At 39.7% G+C, this 17,807-nt stretch overlaps 1 protein-coding gene and 1 non-coding gene across 10 annotated transcripts in view; one reads left to right on the top strand and one right to left on the bottom strand.

Moving 5' to 3' along the window:
- Positions 1 to 8,678, bottom strand: part of ZZZ3 (zinc finger ZZ-type containing 3) — a 117,887-nt gene extending 109,209 nt beyond the window's left edge. For 8 of the 9 annotated variants that reach the window (XM_057715790.1, XM_057715724.1, XM_057715716.1 and 5 more), the window contains exon 1: positions 8,539 to 8,678. The gene's annotated coding sequence lies outside the window, so the exon portion shown is untranslated. Of the gene's footprint in view, positions 1 to 7,862; positions 7,930 to 8,538 lie in introns of those variants that run through there. The other variant, XM_057715782.1, reaches the window with a different exon arrangement.
- A 6,289-nt stretch (positions 8,679 to 14,967) lies between these two features.
- On the top strand, positions 14,968 to 15,074 carry LOC130842417 (U6 spliceosomal RNA). The gene has a single exon (XR_009050429.1). It is a non-coding gene; the product is annotated as a U6 spliceosomal RNA (small nuclear RNA).
- Positions 15,075 to 17,807: the final 2,733 nt, after the last annotated feature.

The following is a 17,807-nucleotide window of genomic DNA, read 5'->3' as shown; positions in this document are numbered from 1 at the left end:
AGTGCTGAGATGTCCAGGTAAAAACTAGATGGAGTTCTAGGATTTCTCAGGTTACTCATGTCAAAACAGGATAAAAATGAATGAAAAACCAAACAAAATTATTCTACGAAATAGTGATTTTCCATAAGCGTGGGGAGTTAATGACCAGAATACAACACAAGACAGTTTCCAGGGTTTTGATAATGTTCAATATATTTCTCAGTAATGATTACATAGGTGTGTTCACATTGTGAAAATTCAGTGAACTGTACACTTAGGAGAACGTTCTGTGTGTATTAATAAGCTAATCATATTTACTTTTTTTCTTTTAAAGGGGGGGGCGCGTCCCAGGAAATTTCTCCCTCAGGAAATGAAACATATTACTGCAAAAACAACATTAAAAACTGCTGTTTAGCAGATACAGTTCAGATTAAGAATTACAGCTTTGGGGTGGGGAGTAGAGAGTTAATATAGAGAAGTATTACAAAGCTCCTCAAGAGCTATCAATAGATAAATCTCACAAACATACATACATACACACGCACACCTTTTTCAGGAGGAAAAAATCTTGGTACCTCCTCTATAATACAGCCAAGCTAAATTTTATTCTATTAATGAAACACAGAAATCTGCTTCTAATGGAGAAGTGCATATGAACTGCAACATCTACTTTCCTTAAACGTCTGTCCAACTTAAAAAAAAAAAAAGTTACTAGTAAGGACGGAAGTAAGTGCCAGAATACAAATAGCAACTGCTATTCCTAGACCACTTCAGCGCCATTCTGAAAAATCAACTCATCCCTGAGGGGGTCGCAGAATTCTGGTAAAAATAAAAGGTATAAATTATGTTCCAATCCCTATAAATCTCATCCCAATCCAAGGTAGAAGGAAATTTCATCACATCTGGTTCCTCATCTGCAATTCTCTTTATGTAATACTCAAGCACAGGACATATGTGTTTTTCAAATATTTATTATGTTTTCACAAAGTTATTCTGGTTTTTCTTCTTAGCATTTATGTAATCACACCACTCTGGCCAACAGAAAGTGCTAGTCAATATTTAATAAAACTACAGCTTTGGGCTTCCTAGGTGGCGCAGTGGTTGGGAGTCTGCCTGCCAATGCGGAGGACATGAGTTCGATCCCTGCTCCAGGAAGATCCCACATGCCGCGGAGCAACTAAGCCCGTGTGCCAAAAAATATAAAAAAAAACAAAAAAACAAAAAACTACAGCTTTGGAACATTACAGTTTTAAAATGTAAATAAGTATAAATATTTCACTTTTTTATCTTGAATAATTATTTCATAAAGGAAAAAAAGACACCTTCATAAATAATAAGAACTTTAAACATTTAAAAAGCTCTCCTTAATGCTCACATGGAATTTCTTAGATTCATTATTTAATTTCAGTAAATGCACAACACTGCCATGTTAAGACTGTAACCAGCTGAAAAAGAAAGGAATTGTGACTCTGGAACTTTTGAGTCCTAGAACTGCTAATGAGCACTTTTCTTATTAAATATTTTAGACGAATATGATGTCAAATTATATAATACTTTTTAACAAGGGAAACCCCTTAAGCACACATCCTAAATTGTTGATCTTATAAATTTATTTCTCTAATTCCATAAAAGCTACCAAAACAGTTTTTCTCTTTACAGCCTCTTGTACCATACCTTTACATGGTTTCATATTTTATCTTTCCAAGAAAGGAGAAATTGCTTCATTTAATACTACTAAATCCTGATATATGAGAAAAGAATATTTCAAATTTTGGTTGAGAAGAAAAGGAATTATAAAACATTGTTTTGTAAAAAATGAGCTTTTATTATCCTCAAATTATAAAGTGCTTTGAAAAACTGATAAAAACAAAACACAATAAAGAGACCAGGGCAAAAGATATTAAACACATCATAAGAATCATCTAAAAAACAATACTAATTTTTTTGAGTCTGCGATTAAAAATAAGCAATATAAGATATAAACATTTAAAATGTAAAAATGAAACACAGCAAAACAAAGAAAAATTATTTAATAAATAAAAGAGACAATTACCGATTTGCAGGAAAACATTTATATTCTCACTCACACCAATGCCAGATGAGATAAAAAGTTAAATCCAACTTAGAAAAACTAAAATGAATAGTATTAAGATCAGTATTATTTATTTATTACATTTCTAGAGAAGGAAGAATTTCACAAGATCAGAAATAAAACAAAATTAGGTCAATGATTTGACTACATTAATTTTTAAATTCTGTTTATCTGAAAAAATCACAAAAGAAATACATCTATTAAGCATAATGCTTCACCCCAGTAATAATCTAAGAAAAAAAATGGTATAACACAACTTACCCCCATTACGTATTAGGTATAGAGCAACAGCACTCCAACGTGAATATAAATTGATCCTTTTGACAAATATCATGTTTTAAGAGCCTTTAAAATGTACCTAAAAATTATATCTGTAATATACTAGAAGATAATACTGTACACAGGAAAAACCTTATATAAATGTTCTTCACACTTATTTATATATGCAAAAAATTAGAACAGGAGAATGATACATCTACACATGGAACATCATAGAACCTCTTATAATGATGGTTATGAATACTCATTGTGAGAATGGGAAAATGTTACATAACATTAGGTTAAATGCAGGATATGAAAGTGAATGTTTTGGGACTTCCCCAGTGGCACAGTGGTTAAGAATCTGCCTGCCATTGAAGGGGTCACAGGTTCAATCCCTGGTCCGGGAAGATCCCACATGCCATGGGAGCAACTAAGCCCGTGTGCCACAACTACTGAGCCTGCACTCCAGAGCCCATGAGCCACAACTACTGAAGCTGGAGTGCCTAGAGCCCATGCTCCGCAACAAAAGAAGCCACTGCAATGAGAAGCCTGTGCACTGCAGCAAAGAGTAGCCTCCGCTCACCACAACTAGAGAAAGACAAAGACCAAACACAGCCAATAAATTAATTAATAAAAAAAAGAAATTAAATGTTTTATCTGTAAATATGCAAAAGACATATTTTTAAATAACGGAAGAAATACATCAAATTTTTAAATTAGTTATATTAATTCCCAAGAGTCAAAATCATCAAACCAGCCATTAAAATCATTAAAACACACACAATACACATACTTAATACCTATATCAAGTGCTATATACCATCACTCTACCACTGAAGGTAGCATAAGGTTTAAATGAACATATTAAAAAAGACTGAAAAGGCAAGCAAAGCAACAGGAAAATCTACTACAAAAAGAAACATTTCTCACCTCAGTACATTCAGCTGTGCTAAGGATGGAGACTCACTATCAGGATCCAACACTATACGAGTGATTCATACAGACAGGTCATTTACTAATTCTAATTATCTGCTATGAAAATTCCTTCATCAACAAATGTGCGAGACTTCCCTGGTGGCACAATGGTTAAGAATCCACCTGCCAATGCAGGAGACACAGGTTCGATTCCTGGTCAGGGAAGATCCCAATGCCGAGGAGCAACTAAGCCCGTGTGCCACAACCACCAAGACTGCACTCTAAAGCCCACGAGCCACAACTACTGAAGCCCATGCACCTGGAGCCCGTGCTCCACAACAAGAGAAGCCCACACACCACAACGAAGAGTGGCCCCCGCTCCGGCAACCGGCAACTAGGCAACTAGAGAAAGCCCGCACTCAGCAACAAAGACCCAAATAGCCAATAAATATATAAATTTATTTTTAAATGTGCTAACCTTTAGCCAATTGGTTATTACTGATAGCAAATATTAAATGTAATAGTCTTACTTGGGGGGTAATCCCTTGGAACATTAAATAAGGGAAAAAGTAGATAAAAGCAATAAAATAAAACAAAGGAAATTACATACACAGTAACTATCTTTTGGTATCAGACGAGTTCTGTTAAGTGAATTTTCTAGAAAACTGAAATGACTTTATTAAGAAAGCTTTGAAAACATTTACTCTTGTAAGAATCTTCTAAAAAGACACCAATTTCTTAATTCCTTAAACACAGTACAGAGAATAAAAGTTTATTTATGATTAAAATCATCATTGTGACAGACCATGTACTACACTGCTCTACAACATTGTGATCCCCTTAGAAGTTAATAATTAGAGGACTGTATGTCTCCATGTAATGGCCTTAAAACACTATCCTTCTGTAATTCCATATACTTCTTAACAGCTCTTCTTCAAAAGCCTTGAAATAAGATGACATTTCATTTGTCAGTATGCCTAACTCAAATGGCGAACCTTGCAAATTTAATTTATGGGCTAAAAAATTAGATAACCAACCCTGTTGGGGCTGCAAAATGTTATTTACTCCAAATAGTAGTTTCTGAATAAAGCTCATAGGCTTATTATACTTGGTTATTTCGAAGCCTCAGGATCTCTGCTGTTTCAAATAACTGAAATCACTGTCACTCAAAAACTGTTTAATTACTGACTGTAACATACATATTCTGGAATTACAAAATAATAATAATAACTGAATAGTTTGACAGTCTCCTCACAGAAAGTTACTCAACTCACTTGTCTCTGACCAGAGAAAAATTATCTACCTGAGAAATAACAAAAAGAAAGAAGTGAGAAGGGCAAGTTCAAATGAAATAGCAAAGTACACACTTGCATGCTTTTAGAAGTCAGGACTTAGGGCTTTAGGAAATATCCACTCATAGTGTTTTTTAAAGTATAGTGACAGTGGTTACCAGAGTATTAACTACAGAAATTTGCACTAGAGCATACAATATATATATATATATTAAATAGTACTTTAAAAATCAAAAGACTTGCAGGTGTCCCCTAATTACAAAGCAAACTTGGCCTTAAAAAAAAAAAAGAAAAGAAAAGAAAAGACTGGGAATTCCCTCGAGGTCCAGTGGTTAGGACTCCTTGCTTTCACTGCCAAGGTCAAAAAAACCCCCCAAAACAAAAACAAACAACAACAAAAAAATCAAGACTTCAGCAAATATTCCTTGTACTTAAACTGACATTGAATTTTCACATGAAATGGCAGATTGTTTAAAAGCACCTGCAAAGTACTTTCATTGATATTTCTGGTTGAGTAATTTCCTATAATCTGTTTTACGGTAATCTGACACTGGTTCAGGAAGAGCCAGGAAATAAAATGTATATTCTTCATATAATTAATATGTAACTTAAGCATTACACAATACAGTTTACAAAGTTACAGATCTATAGAAATTAGCATTCTGTCAGATCTAAAGAAAAAAATCCAAGTGAGGACATTCTATTATCACTTTTGTTAATATCCTCTGATTCAGCTCATTAGCTCTCACAGATCACTTCTATGACAGTAATAACTGAGAAAGAGGAAAATAAAACTCGCTGGTTAAGTTTTACTCAAGCAAAACTCAACTCACATAAGATGTATTTCTGTTCTTCTTGGATTTTCTCAGTATATTTCTACCCAGTACCTGGTAATTTAATGTCTGTAAAAGTCTGGTAATTCCTAAGACCCACTAATAAAAAATTCATAAATGTTGTAAAAATAAGTAACATATATTATTGCAAGGATCAGATGCACACGCAAACTACTAAAGGCCCAACTTACAAGCAAAACTTTGTATACACCTTCGCAAAGGCCATTATATAACTGTGATCTTTAAATCCATTGTTATTTTCACGAGTTCCTATTTCTAAAAAAATAAACATACGCAACAAAAGTTACTTAACAAGACGCTATATACCTAAGTAGAGAATTAACAAAGTTCCAATTAAACATCAACTTCAGTTGCTGAGGTTTTGTTTGTTTGTTTGGACAGGTTATATCAAGCAAATTGGAGGGTGGACTGAAACCTGTTTACAAAAAATTATTTAAGAGGAAAAAACTGCCTCACATACTGATTCCAAATTCTGGTCAAGTCGCCCTCCCACCATCATGAACTGCTTATTTTTGGACCATGGCTCTGTCAATCTTCTACCATCTTTTCTTTTCTCTGCAACTTTTCCAATTCCATTCCTATATCAACCTATACACACTCCCATGTCTCCTTTTCCTCCTTCCCACATCACACCTCTACATCACTCACTTTTATTCCCCAACATTCCTACATGAACTATTAGAAGAGAAAATCACACTAGCCAAGTGGTCACTTTTTTTATGTGACAGGTCTGATAAATAATATTGTCGGTAGTTTGGCGGAAAAAATACAAAAAACAATCACAAAATGCTGCTTAACTTTTGAGTATGTGTACGTTTGTTTGTATTAAGTATTGATACATCTTCCACTTTTCAGTTGAACTCACTAAACTGCATGGTCAGAACTACTTAATTAAGCTGATAACTTTTTAAACTTCTGGGAAACTCCGATACACACACTTGGGTAACAGTTTAAAATATATAAGTATCAAAAAATATAAACATATAAATATAAATGTAAATAGATAGCACAACTATTAAACAAAAATATAAAACTCGAGTGATAAAACATTTCTTTAAATCTTATTTCACGTGGAATTTATTTTTGTACAAAGCTACCAGCATACTAAATCTCTAGGGTAAAAATTATGCTATCACTCAATATATTTTCACAAAACTATACCACCAAAAAATCTGCACAAACGAAAAATTTACTTTTTTAAAGCATGTATGCATGAGTCAAAAAACAGGTATATATCACTAAATAAAACTACAACCGAGTAGAAAAATTTATACTGATTGCTAATGTTGTGATAGTGTATCTTAAAACAACACCCCTCTATTTCCTCTACTTCGTTTAAAAAAAAAAGCATGGAAAATATTTGGAATAATACATAGCTACCGCTTAAGAGTGGTTACACAGATTTAGAACTGAGGAAAGCAACTTGATAGAATGTAACAGGAAGCATTTTACCCTTTATTCTTCTCCTACTAGGTGTAGAGGGAAATAACACGTTTGTACTTTTAAAAAAATTATGACTGGATTACCTATCTGATTAATTTGCGGTTAATTTACCACTACGAATACTATAAATCCAAAGACTGCTCAAAAATAAGAAAAAAAAGTATACTCTAAATTCATTTTTGATAAAACACCTTAGAGTTGAACAAAAACTAAACTTATGTCAAACTCATTTAAGGAAAACGTGAACTCAAGCTTTGATATCAAAGTTTACAAAGAGAAGTTTGCTTTTAAATTTGACTTAAAACGTTCCACTATTGCCTTAAACACGTAACCTAAGACAATCATCCCTGAACAACAAAGATGGCAACCTCGTAACAACAGTAATCAAAGTCCTATGGGAGGAAATAAAATAAAAAACTTGTCGATAATTATGAGTTAATAGGCACGTACAAAAAAATTTTAAAGAATGGTTTTATTCTGACAGGGATACAAAGGATCCCTCCAAATTCTGCCAAAAGTTATCGTAAAATACAAAGTTAGAGTGATAAGGAAGTTATCAATGATCAAATAAATGGGAGTCAATGATGCCCAGAGAGAAGAAACGGGACGCGCTCTATTTTAAGTGTCCGAGAAGGGCCAGTGGGGAAAGGTACTACAGCACAAACAAGCGACAGAATGGTTAACAAGTCTGGAATTCTTTAGAAAATGGCAACAAGGGGAAAAACTGACAAGAACATCTGAAAGTAAGAGGAACGGTATCCAATGGAATCGTCAGGTCTGTGCGAGCACTGCTCCGGACTTCCAGCGCGACGGGGGAGGAACTCTCACTGAGCGGGGTGGGGAAGGAGCCCGGGCTGAGGGGTGCATTCGCTTCTGCAGGTGGCGGAGCGCCCGCAGGGGGGTGGGGAGGAGGATCATGTCGCCTCAACTGGGTCAATGTATTCCCTTCAGGACTAGAGGAAGCTGATACAGCACGTCTCCCGGCACCAAGAGGCACTTGCCCCCGGCCCCTCCCTAGCAACTTGCCTTGTAGAAAGAGTTGCGAGTCCCAGGCCCCCGGAACCCAAGGCTCCGCCATCCAGGACAACTGCTCTGCCAACAAGGTCCCGCGAGAATCGGGAGATCTCGCGATACAAACCCACTAGCATCTCGCGAGTTTCCTCTGGAACCAACATGGCGGTACAGAGAAATCAGTATTTCGGCATTTAAAAAGGGTTTCATTTATGAAGAGAACGTATATAACAGAGAAAGAGCAGGGAGTCTTTTCCGCCTTATATTTCTCTTCATACCCCTCCAGCAGAGATGAAAAGCGGCAAACAACCCTAAAACTTCCAACGACCACAGTTACACCGCATAGACACTGCCACCTTCTGCCTCAGCCAGCCTCCCAGCCCGTCACGTGGAAGCAGATTCTCTGCGTGCCGGTCACGTGGACCGCTACTGAGCGCGCGCGCGCCCGTCGCCCTCCCCAGAGCCCTCCCCGCCCCCCTTTTGCCCGCGCACACGTGCGCGCGCACCCCCGCCCCACGTGGGGGCTTCGCCGTCGCCGCCGTCGCCGCCGCCGTCGCCGTCTCCAACCCACCCCCTCCCAGCACTCGGTTCCAAATCCGGGTCCCAGAGCCGATCGTCCCCGAGTTCCCTCTTCCTCTATTCCCCCTCCCCCGCATCTGGCCCCCTCCACGCGCCCCAAGCGCCTGCTCACCTTTCGCGCGGGGCCGAGCGCCGCAGGCCACTCCGGGAGGCGCCGCCGCTGTGGCCGCTCTCCGCCCCCGCCACGGCACTGGCTCGTGTGGCCGCCGCCGCAGGAAGCTCGACAGCGGCGCCGGGGCGCTTCCAGGTGGGTCCCCGCCTCCCGTGCCTGCCACTTCCCGCAGCACCAGCGGCTCCTTCCGGTCCCCTCCTTTCTCGTCCTCGCTGGTACGGGCGGGCGGCGGCGGCGGCGGCTGCAGGCGCGCTCACTACACCGCCTGCTGGTAACCGCGGCCGGTGCAGCACTGGTGGGCCGGGCGGGCCGGAGGTCTGCCCCCGCGAGCCGCCCCCGCCTCTGGGCAGGGGTTGGTATTCTGAGGGCGGGAGCCAGTCCATCCCCTACGGTTGTCTAACTTGGCTCTAGCCTTGGAGGAAAGGCGTCCGTGGAGCGCCGCGGTTGAAAGTCTTCATCCTGCCCTTTGTGGCCTCTTGAGAGATTTGTACACCCTCCCTCTTTAACAGTGTGGTCTCAGGTAGAAAAATATCTGTGTGTATATATTGTTTATGCTCGTGCCCACCTCATCTCCGACCGCATAGCTCCCTCGCTCGCCTCTCTGCCTTTCCCTCTGTTCCTGCAACACGCAGACTCGATCCAGTTCAGGACTTCGTGCTTGCTGTTCCCTCTGGCTGGAACACTTCTCCAGATTTAACTCGTAGATGTTCGACGCGTATTTCAGGTCCCTTCTCAAAGGTCGACATCTGAAGCTTCGCAGACCACTCTATCCAAGGAGCACACTTGCACTGCCGCTTTACCTGCTTACATTTCTTCAGGACAGTTATCACTTTCAGACCTTATTTATCTGTCCTTTGCCACCAAAAATGTAAGATCCTTAAAAGCAGGGACTTTGTAAGTTTTGCTGTTGATGTATCCACAGAACCTGTGTCTGGCACAAATCAGTGTTTGATACTCTATTAAATCGTATCAAGGAACTATAGTGAGCATGCGGGAAAATAGAAGCTCAAACACCCATTGATGGAGATAAGTACTTACTTTGGGTTGATAATTTTGTTGACAACCTCACCGTTTACTAGCTGTGAAAAAGCTGAGCTAAATCTCCTTCCCTCTCTATAATTTGAAGATTATATTCCAAAAATAGCAAATGCAGTGGTAAAAGCCATTTTAACTGGAGCTCTTCTGCAATCGTCTAGTACTGCTGCATTGCTTTCCCTTACCTTGTCTTTGAAACTTTTTTTTTTCAGGCAAGTGGATATGTGCCACCTTTTATTTTGCTAATAAAAGTTATTAAATGGTTGAAATGCCTTTTCATATTTGTTTTAGTTGAGAATTCAACTCAAAGTAACATCTGTTTGGAGACAAAGGGTGTCATATGTTTTTATATTGACACATCAACAAGCCTTTATTGAACCTAATTAGTTCCAGGCCCTATACTAGGGCTAGAGACACAAAAATTAACAAAACAGGGTTTCCCTACCTTGCTGTATATTCTTTTAGAGCCAAATACTAATTTATAATAACCATAGCAATTATCTCTTCTTGAGTCCTATGTGCCAGGCAGTATGCTATGTACTTTTTATACTGTATCCCACTTTAAGCTTCCAGTGATCCTGAGATAGATGCTATTAGTGGTGGCACTGAAGTGTACTTTTCAGATCCCCCTAAGGAATAAGGGACATACTACCCCAGCAACCAGGTGTGTTGCCCACAGACAGCCATAGCCATCAACTGTCAGCCCCTTTCTGGCATTGCCTAATGTCACACCACTTCCCAAGGAGGTAAATCCAATGACTGATCAACACAGGACCACTAATATCTATCTCCAAATTGTTGGAAGGCCCAGCTCTCTCACCTCAACTGGGGACAGTTGTGATAGAGCATCCCATCTCCAGAACAACCTGCATACCATTAAGACTGCATTGCAGTTTGACTTCTCCTTTTGCCCACTTCTTCCCTCTCTGTCACAAGTGATGATCCAAAGAGTATTCCCTAAGAAATATGTACACTAATCATGTAAGAGTCTGCTTTCTGGAGAACACAACATGTGACACTATTCACATTTTTTTTGATGAGAAAGTAGGCTTAGAGAGGTTAAGTAACTTCCACAATTTTGAGCTGCAGAAGTTCTACATAGAGATATAAATAAAGAATTGTAGGAACAGAGCAGGACTTCGGAAAGGTTTTTTACAAGGGTTGGCATTTGAGTTACAGCATGACACTGCAAAGCAGAGTAAAAAGACCATTTTCAGCTGAGGGAACTGCATGAATGAGAGTGTGTGGGAATGTGAGAGGGGAACTCCGAGTAGCACTCAACCTTTGGAGCAAGCACTGAGTGATCTCAACTGACCCCAGAGGCTCCAAGTTAGTACTGGCTTCAACATTTGTCGTGTCACAGATTCAGAATCACTTTCTTTTTCCATAGGCTATTTACATTGTAAAGAAGATTTTGAAAAAGTCCCTTGAAAGGAATGCTAGAATTAGAAAAATCACCATTTTGCAACGTATATTGAAATATTTGATTCGGGCAATAATCATCAGTAGATAACACTATTCGTTGAAAAGTTGATCAGCAACTTTACAATGAAAGGATTGAGTTCTTACTATCTGAACCCACTGATCAATCCTTATATCATTAAAAGTGGGACAACCAAATTGTGACCCCTTGCTTCACCAAGTTCATCAAACATGGTAGACTGTTATATTGGTGTCTCCCAATGAACTATACTTCTTGGTATTCAAGTCCTTATATATTCAAGTCCTTCTCTCCCAAAAGAAGATGGCCAGAAATGGTACTGTGCCACTTCCAGTCTCAACCCTTTAGAAGCCAGCAGCATTTTCTTTCACCCTCTTGGAATGTAGCTGCCTGAGAGTAAGGAAGATCAGAGAGAAGCCACATGGAGAGGCCTTGGGGGGTGAGATCCTATAGAGAGAGAGGCCTTGATGGAGATAAATGTAGTACCTCAGCCAAGAGCACCAAAACCCTGGTTATGTGAGAAGCCTTCTTGGACCTAACAGCACAGCAAATCTACCAGCTCAATGAGCAGCCTTACGAGTGACTCCAAACAACACCACATGGAGAAGAACAAGATGACCCAGAGACTTGTGAAAAATAATCAGTCCTCATTTTAAGCCAGTAAATTTTGGGGTTCTTTGTTATCCTACAAAAGATCATCTTCAATTTGGGTATCTTCATGACTTTACTGTTGGAGAAGTACACTAGGTGCTGTGTTCATGAACAATCTCATACTTCAGTGTCCTCATCCTGTAGCAGAACTTCACACAAGTGAGAGACAGAGAATTCAAGGAACTTAAACCCAAAAGGTTTGTCTGATAAGTCTACACCTGAATAGTTGCTATCATAAATAATTATGCCTCCATAATTTTGCCAAACCTACACACTCAGACATGAATTATTGAAGTCACTACTTAGTATTTGGAGCCCTATAAAAGGATGGGCTGGTATCCTGGGTTTTCTGCCATTGATGAAATGTGAAAAGCACTGTAGGACTGTGCATCTGGCAGGGCATGTTATATGCACCCAAAATTGGGGAGAGAGATGCTGTGCATTTACGGTGTACTTTGTATCTTTTAAGCATTTAGTTTCATAACAACCCAAGGAGGTAGATACTCATTTTGCAGATCAGAAAACTGAGGTGAGAGAACTTGCCAAAGTCACATAGCCAGTAGATGGAAGAGCCTGTATTCAGTGTAAGCAGTTTGACTATTGTAGATTGATTGCGTTAATGACCTTAATTGTTCATATCTTTCTGTATCCAGATCTTTTCCATATAACTTTGCAGTTCCTACCATTAAAAGTAGAATGTATTTGGGACTTCCTAGGTGGCGCAGTGGCTAAGAATCCGCCTGCCAATGCAGGGGACACGGGTTCGACCCCTGCTCCAGGAAGATGCCACATGCCGCAGAGCAACTAAGCCAGTGCACCACAACTACTGAGCCTGCGCTCTAGAGCCCGAGAGCCACAATTACTGAGCCCATGTGCCACAACTACTGAAGCCTGTGCATCTAGAGCCCTCGCTCTGCAACAAGTGAAGCCACCAAAGTGAGGAGCCCGAGCGCCACAATGAAAAGTCGCCCCTGCTCACCGCATGTGCAGCAACAAAGACCCAATGCTGCCAATAAATTAATTAATTTCTTTTTGGAGTAGAATGTATTCCCCCCTCCCTTGATTCTGTTATACCATGCAACTTGCTTCAGTCAAGGAAATATTAGCAGATAGGACTCATGGAGGGACTTGAAAACTACTTGTTCCTCTGCCATGACCAAGAGAACGAGCCAGGGTTAGTCTGTTGAAGGACATAATAAACAGAACCAATTTACTCCAGTTATCTCCGTGGAAGTCACCCTAGATCATCCCAACCCAAGACAAATAAGTGAGCCCAGCCAAGGTCGGAGACCTGCCTAGCTGCCCCCCCAACTGACTGCTGATAGGTGAGTGAGGAGTGAGCCCAAGTGAAGGCCTGATTAGCTCAACTCCCCAGACTTGTAAAGTAAATAAATGTTCTTGTATAGTACTGAGTTTTTGTGGTTGTTACATAGAATCATTGTAGCAAAAGTAACTGATACAGTGGCCCTGGAGCCCATACTGCTAATGACTATTTATATTGCTTTTCAAATTGTTCAAGTTTTAGGTGATTGACATGTAAGTAGGTACCTTCCGCAATGACTTAGAAACTTGAGAATAGAGTTTAATTAAGGGTAGTAAAATATACTCGAGTATCATTTTAAAAGAAGTGATGTTGGGATTTCTCTGGTAGTCCAGTAGGTAAGACTTCACAGTTTCAATGCAGGGGGCCCAGGTTTGATCCCTGGTCAGGGTACTAGATCCCGCATGCCTGCCGCAACCGAGAGTCCAAATGTCGCAACTAAGAGTCCAAATGTCACAACTAAGAAGTCCACATGCAGCAACTAAGACCCAGCACAGCCAAAGTAAATAGTTTTTAACTTAAAAAAAAATTAAAAAAAAAAAAAGAAGTGATATTGAGGGAAATCACTGGCAGTTCAGTGGTTAGGACTCCGAGCTCTCATTGCCAGGGGCCTGGGTTTAATCCCTGGTCGGGGAACTAACATCCCACAAACGACACAGCACAGAAAAAAAAAAAAAAAAAGACAATATGTATTTACAAAGTTGGTGACGTAGCCCGAGGACATAATATAAACTGATTAGGCCCAAATGGGTCCAAGATGGCAGACGAGCCAACTTCCAGGCGCCATGATAGTTCCAAGGCTGATCACGAGGATCAAAAAGTGGGCGGTGGCCCGATTCCTGGAAACCCCTGCCCCTTACTGAAATAGCTGAAATATTCCACCCACTCATTAGCCTATGAAATCACCCACCCTTACAAAAACTGACAACCCCCATAGCCTGTTGCCTTTCTCACCTTCTGAGATGGCCCACACTGTCTGCAGAGTGTGTTTCTCTCTAAATAAATCCACTTCTTACCCATCACTTTGTCTCTTGCTGAATTCTTTCTATGATGAGATATCAAGAAGCTGACCTTCATTAAGTCCTGAAACCAGATGTGTGAAGTCAGCTGGAAGACCTTGGGTTTTGGCTGGGTTCGAGTCCCAGAGGAGTGGGTTCGAATCCCAGACACGTGGGTTCGAGTCCCAATCTGAGGTGCATGGTTTCAGTTTCTTCCTAATCTCCTTAATCACAATCCTTCAAAATGGTAACAAGTATTTCAAACTGATCATCTTCCTTTTGAAACCGTGCACCTCAGATTGGGACTTGAACCCACATGCCAGGACTTGAACCCAGACTAAACCCTGATTGGGACTTGAACCCATGTGGCCGGGACTCAAATCCTGCCAAAACCCAAAATCTTGCAACTGAGATTACACACCTGGTTTCAGGACTTAATGAAACCCAGGTTCTTGATGTCTCACCACAGAAAGAATTCAGTGAGAGACAAAGTGATAGTTAAGAAGTTTATTTAGAGATCTATTTAGAGAGAAACACACTCCCAGACAATGTGGGCCATCTCAGAAGATGAGAAAGGCATGGGTATGGGGGTTGTCAGTTTTTGTAAGGGATCAAACCCATGCCCCCCACAGTGGAAGCCCAAAGTCCTAAGCACTGGACCCTCAGGGAAGCCCGGATACTTAATGGGTTACCACCTCAGCCATAAAAAAGAATGAAATGTTGCCATTTGCAGCAACAGGGATGGACTTGGAGGGTATTAGGTTAAGTGAAATAAGTTAGACGGAGAAAGACAAATACTGTATGATATCACATGTGGAATCTAGAAAATACAACAAAGTAATGAATATAAAAATAGATATGCAGACTCACAGATAGCAGAGAACTAGTGGTTACCAGTGGGTAGAGGGAAGGGGGGAGGGGCAAGATAGGGGTTGGGGATTAAGAGGTGCAAATTATTAGGTATAAAATAAGCTACTAGGATAGTGCTCGCTTTGGCAGCCCATATACTAAAACTGAAACAATACAGAGAAGATTAGCATGGCCCCTGCACAAGGATGACATGCAAATTTGTGAAGCGTTCCATATTTTTTGTCATACAGAGTGAAGTAAGCAAGAAAAGCAAATATCGTATAATAACAGCTATATGTGGAATCTAGAAAAATGGTACACATGATCTTATTTGCAAAGCAGAAATAGAGACACAGACATAGAGAATAAATGTATGGATACCAAGGTGGAAAGGGGTAGGATGGGAGGAATTGGGAGACTTGGATTGACGCAAATACACTATTGATACTGCATATAAAATAAACTGATGGAAACATACAGTACAGCATAGGGAACTCTTCCTAATGCACTGTGGTAACCTAAATGGGAGGGAAGTCCAAAAGGGAGGGGAGGGACCTCCTAGGTGGTGCAATGGTTAAGAATCCACCTGCTAATGCAGGGGACATGGGTTTGATCCCTGACCCAGGAAGATCCCACATGCCATGGAGCAACTAAGCCCGTGCACCACAACTACTGAGCCTGCACTGTAGAGCCTGTGAGCCACAACTATTGAGTCCATGTGCTACAACTACTGAAGCCCACATGCCTAGAGCCCGTGCTCCACAACAAGAGAAGCCACCACAGTGAGGAATCTGCACACCACAATGAAGTGTAGCCCCGCTCACTGCAACTAGAGAAAGCCTGTGTGCAGCAGTGAAGACCCAACACAGCCAATAAAAACATAAATAAATAAATAAATAAATAAGTAAATAAATAAATTTATAAAAGGGAGGGGTTATCTGTATGTGTATGGCTGATTCATTTTGTTTTGCAGTGGAGGCTAACAACATTGTAAAGCAACTATACTTCAATAAAAATTAATTTAAAAATAAAAAAATAAAATAAGCTGCAAGGATATATTTTACAACACAGGGAATATAGCCAGTATTTTGTAATAACTATAAATGGAGTATAACCTTTAAAAATTGTGAATCACTACATTGTACACCTGTAACTTACATAATGTTGTACCTCAACTATACTTCAATTTAAAAAAATTTTTAATAAAAGAAAATGTACTGAGGGAAGTGAAAGGGCATGAAAAATACCCTGAATGAATAAATAAATTCATGGGGTAAGAGAGGAAGTCAGAGAGGGAAATAGAAGGACTTTTCCTTTCTCTAATGCAGAAAGAGAGAAGATGCCAAATATTAAGAGGTGGCAAGAGAAGGAAGACAAAAGCACTTATGCCTCCTCAATCTTAAGAAAAGAGGGGTAAGATTATTTACTGTAGCCAAGGGAAAGGCAAGGGTTGGAAGAGCTGGTGTGGTAATATGTTATCCCGAGGAAATGACAAAGGATCCCTAAAGATGTTACTAAGCTCTGTGAGCTAAATTGATGCAAACATAAATATTTTAGGACTACCATGTAAAGGTATATAGATATTGTTAGTCTTCCCATCTTCACTTTTTAAGTTCAGTGATTCTAAATGGTTCTGAAATTCTATACCTTCTTAAACTACATTTTAAAACTGGAAGTAGTTTAGTAATTGTTCAGAATATATGAGTACTGGAGTATATTCTTTGTAATTAGCTCAAATCCATAAATCCATAATCTTGCAGTACAGAATTATAACCATTCTGAGCAATGGAGTCACTGTCAGGATCAAGAGGGATTAAATGTTTTAAACTTGGGGGGTAGGGTCGGTAACAGCTGCTTTTTGACACCCAACTTTTTTTTTTTTTTTTAGCTGCACGGTATGCAGGATCTTAGTTCCCTGACCAAGGATCGAACCCATGCACCCTGCGGTGGAAGTGTGGAGTCCTAACCACTGGACTGCCAGGAAATTCCCTTTTTATTTTGAAGAATTTCAAATCTATGTAAGTTACAAGACTAGGGTGAAACTCTATATTCACCAAATTTTTTTACTTTACCTTTTGTAAAATCAAAGTATAGTTGATGTATAACATTATATGTACAATGTAGTGATTCACAATTTTTAAAGGTTATACTCCATGTATAGTTATTATAACATATTGACTATATTCCCTATGCTGTACAATATACCCTTGTAGCTTATTTTATACCTAATAGTCTGCATCTCTTAATCCTTTCCCCTTGTACTGCCCCTCCCCCCTTCCCTCTACCCATTGGTAACTACTAGTTTGTTCTCTGTATCTGAGTTGACTTCTCTTTTGTTATATTCACTAGTTTTTTGTATTTTTTAGATTCCACATATAAGTGGTATATAGTATTTGTCTTTCTCTTATTTCACTTAGCCTAATACCCTCTATGTTCATCAATGTTGCTGCAAATGGCAATATTTCATTCTTTTTATGGCTGAGTAGTATTCCGTTACACACACACACACACACACACACACACACACACACACACACACACGTCACATCTTGTTTGTTTATTCATTCATCTGTGGATGGCCACTTAGGTAGATTCCATCTGCTGGCAATTATGAATAATGCTGTTATGAACACTGGGGTGCATGTATCTTTTTGAATTTGTGTTTTTGTATTTTTCAGATATATATCCAGGAATGGAATTGCTAGGTCATATAGTAGTTCTATTTTCATTTTTTTGAGAAACCTCCGTACTGTTTTCCATAGTGGCTGCACCAATTTACATTCCCACCAAGTACTAGGGTTTCTTTTTCTGCATATCCTGGCCAACATCTGTTATTTGTATTCTTTTTGATGACAGCCGTTGTGACAGGTGTGAGGTGATACATCATTGTGATTTTGATTTTTTTAAAATAAATGTATTTATTTACTGACTGTGTTGGGTCTTCATGGCTGCACACAGGCTTTCTCTAGTTGGG

This window comes from Hippopotamus amphibius, chromosome 1 (genome assembly GCF_030028045.1).
Source record: "Hippopotamus amphibius kiboko isolate mHipAmp2 chromosome 1, mHipAmp2.hap2, whole genome shotgun sequence".
Lineage (NCBI taxonomy): Eukaryota > Metazoa > Chordata > Mammalia > Artiodactyla > Hippopotamidae > Hippopotamus > Hippopotamus amphibius.
This window is presented reverse-complemented; position numbering and strand designations above follow the sequence as displayed.